We start from the raw sequence: 3,877 nt of genomic DNA, 5'->3' as shown, positions 1-3,877 counted from the left end.
ATAGAAAAGTCCTTGGCTTCAGAAAGCTTCCCTTTACTGCATAGAAGTCTCGTGGCTCACCTTTAAACTGCCTCTGGAGAATGAGGCCTGCATGTGTGTTACATGCATTTACAAATGAAGAGAAAGGAAAACATAAAACAGTTATACAGGAGACTGTGGTAACTGACTTATGTTGAAGAGACTATGGTAATTGTCATCTGATTTCCCAGCATCAGCATGCCCACCATAGATTTCTGTACCAATAATGAAGACTGAAAGTTATCAAATAAGAAGCAATCGGAGGAGCCCCCTTAATGACCCAATATGGTGTCAAAGAGATCCAGGGCCAGGACCTCCAACTCTGTAATCCCTAGTGAGAGTGTTCCTCTTAGCAGGACCTGCAGGTCTCTGTTCTTCAACTTATAGGTACAGTCCTTTTGGAGCAAATAACACAAGGTAAGACAAGGTTTAACTATTCTATATAATAAAACCCAAATATGCAAATCAACCGAAAAGCAGAATGACCAGTTGCCATGACATGCACTGACCACCAAGGGGCAGATGCTCAATGCAGGAGCTGCCCCCTGGTGGTCAGTGTGCTCCCACAGGGGGAGCTCCACTTAGCCAGAATCTTAGCTCGCGGCTGATAAGCGCAGTGGTCATGGTGGGAGCCTCTCCTGCCTCCGCTGCAGGTGAGGGGTAAGGAGTGAGGGGTCATGGACTGCGAGAGGGATGTCTGTCGGCTTAGACCCACTCCTAAGTTGGCAGTTGGACATCCCCCAAGGGGTCCTGGACTGTGAGAGAGTGCAGGCCGGGCTGAGGGACCTCCCCTCCCCCCCTCAGTGCATAAATTTCATGCACTGGGCCTCTAGTATACAATATCAGTTTGGGATGTGTCAGGACAAAGGGCACCATCAATATCAAGAGGATGATGAAGACAAGTCAACTAGCTCCATTCAAGGCCAATTCCTGGTGTCAGAAAGGGTTCAGGCTGGGGCAGGTCTGCCTTGGGCCAGCCCATAGTGTGTGGGTTCTTGACTTTGTGCAGGAAAGATTTCACAACGTAAGTCCAGGTGACTTTGAAAGTATGTTTATTAACACTGGGGACAGTGAAACAAAGAAAGGGCTTGGGATGGAACAAGCAAAAGGAGAGAGCCTAGGCAATGCTCTGCTTTGGCCTTCTAGAAATATTATAGGAAAGAAGTGAATCATTCAGGGTGGCATAGAATCAGTGAGAAATACGTCACAGGGAGAGAAGTGAACCAAGGCAGGGCTGCTGTTAGCTCAATGGGAAGTCAGAGAAAAGGGTCCCTTGGAGACAGGTTCAGGGGGTTAGCCCAGGACGAGCTGCCTCTGCTCACTGCTCCCCTGGTTGTGAGTGTCACTGAGACCCTTGGCATTTAAGAGAAAGAGAGAGAAAGAGAGAACAGAGATATGTGCCTGAGAAAGATGGAAGAAAGATGTGTGCTCCAGTGGGAGCCCACACGGGCTTCTTTTATCATGAGGGGTTTCATCTGTTTTCTAAATCCAGGAATTTTAGGGGAGGTTTGGGGAGGGGATCTCAATAGAATATTTATAAGCTCTCCAGGTGTGTCCTTTTAGGGCTGTGGATTCCACTCATTGGTCGGTGCTAGAGTAGGGGTGACCAGTCATGCACCTGGTCCTGATGTCAGCCATGGCGTCACTCCATGTGGTTTTACTGCTTTTCTGGGCCTGGAGATGAAACACAACTGAGTCCTAAATGCCATCCCTGTTTGACCAGAGCTCTGCCTCTGTGGTCAACAGACCTGAGGCTTTGTTCCTAAGATTGTTTGATGTGGGTCGTAACTTTACTGTCCTGAGAAACCAAAGCTTAGGGGAGTGTCATGCAAGGGATCGTAAGGGAGTCATGTGAATCTATTCTCTGACTCCTTGTTTCCCCTCTAAGGGGGTCTAAAACTATATGACTAGCAATATGCCAGGGAGGAAAGGTCAGGGGATGGCCTGAGCCACATGACCAGCAACATGAAAGGTCAGGAGGTTAAACTGCATGACCAACCACATCCCAGGGGAAGAAAGGTCACCCTGGGGAGGAGGTCCTTGTTTTCCAGTTTTGCTGGCTGCTAGGCATGCAGGCTTTCTGCCTTGGTGGCCTTCTGTATCTGGCCCATAATCCTCGCTCTGCTCATGTCTAAGTGCCTATTATAACTGGGAGAGTCTTCACAACGTGTCACTGCTAAGTACTTGAGCCAAAATAGAGCAGGGAGTGCTCTGAAATGGAAGGGGTACCATGCTAGTCACCACACCTTCACCAACATCCAACAGCCATACCAGTCATGCCAGGATGGAAACATCTCCATTCAGACTACCCACTGCCCTCACAAAGGGTGAAAATACCAGATCATCCTGGGAGAAGCCAATCCTCAGTGAGGTCCTCTTTTATAAGAACCAAAGTCACTATCTCCATCTTCATTCCATGGATGAGGGAGCTGCCTACTTTGTGAGCAAGAAACAAAGGCACCAGGAGCAAGATGAAACCCTCCACGTGGGCCCACAAGCCCTAGACAGAGCAAGCAGGGAGGTCCATCAGCAGGAGGCTCCATGGGGTTCCCCCAATACCTGCGCCACCCACCAGTGAGAACCCGTCTGCCTGGCATGAGGGCCAGCTGGTTCACATACTGGGTCTGGAATCCCAGAGACCTGCAAGTTCCTGTATAATCATAAAGGATACACACAAGCCCAAGAGGAAACCTCCCACTCGTGGATCAGCACTGCCTTTTGGGGTTTGGTTTCTATCTTTGTACCATGAGAAGACTGGAATGAAGTTACCACAGAGAAAGATATGTGTATACACAGCTACTCAGGCACAATGCCTACTCAGGCTTTTCTTTCCACATGTACCCTTTATGCCATCTTTGGTATAGATGACAGTCACTGGCAAGGAGTGGACTGTTGAATAAATGAAATCCACTCCAAGTTTGGCTCTAATTTCTATGTCCCCCGCAAGATGACCGAAACCAGATCATGGGAAAGAGGACTCAGGCTCAGAAGACACCAGGTGGAGCTTTTGCAACCAGGACAAAATATAGGTCCAGGAATAACTCAAGTCTAGGCATAGGAGACTGCAGAGCATGGGAAAACCACCCACTCAACAAGAAACACCCAAGCACCTAAGAGGTTTTGAGGACCCAGGACAAATCCCTCCAACTTCTCCTCCTACCAGGCCCAGCTCCATCTAACTGACAGCTATGAAACTTGGTTAAGATTAACATCTCAGACTCTTCCTAAAGGGTCTCTGTCCAGGTCTGTGGCGATGATCACATTTCCCTCTTTTACGTGGGACAGCAGTGCCTGCCACCATGTGATTCACTGCCCTGGAGAAGCAAGTCAGGAGATTGATGAGAGTGGCACTCCTGTAAACACGGTGATCTGAGTGGCGCTGAGAGTGCTGGCCATGGCCTGCAGCCTGCACACCACGTGGGCACCCGCCTCGCCTTGGGCACCGAGGCCCTGAGACCTGAGAGCAGGTGCTGTCTGGACATTGCACACCGGCCCCAGTGTGCCCTCCGTGGGTAAATTCACAGGCAATGGGATGAGGATAGTGGGAATCAGCAATTCTGCACAGGAAACTGTGGGAGATATTACTTAGTGTCGTCAGCCTGAAACTTGGACACAATTGAGCAAACAAGATGTGTTTGGTGCTTTGTAAAGTGTGAAAGCTGCTAGTGAACTCTATTTTCCTCTGTCAGGAGAAGTTACTGAAATTAATGAAGCTCTTGCAGAAAATTCAGGACTTGTCAACAAATCTTGTTGGGAAGATGGTTGGCTGATCAAGATGACACTGAGTGGCCCTTCAGAATTAAATGCACCAATGAGTGAAGAGGCGTATGAGAAATACATAAAAGCTATTGAGGAGTGA

General features: G+C 48.8%; 1 pseudogene; it reads left to right on the top strand.

Annotated features, from left to right (window-relative positions):
• Nucleotides 1-2,248: 2,248 nt before the first annotated feature.
• Nucleotides 2,249-3,877, top strand: LOC132212686 (glycine cleavage system H protein, mitochondrial-like; annotated as a pseudogene).

Source organism: Myotis daubentonii, chromosome 11, assembly GCF_963259705.1.
Source record: "Myotis daubentonii chromosome 11, mMyoDau2.1, whole genome shotgun sequence".
Classification (NCBI taxonomy): Eukaryota; Metazoa; Chordata; class Mammalia; order Chiroptera; family Vespertilionidae; genus Myotis; species Myotis daubentonii.
The sequence above is the reverse complement of the archived record's forward strand: the minus strand, read 5'-3'. Positions and strand labels throughout refer to the sequence as shown.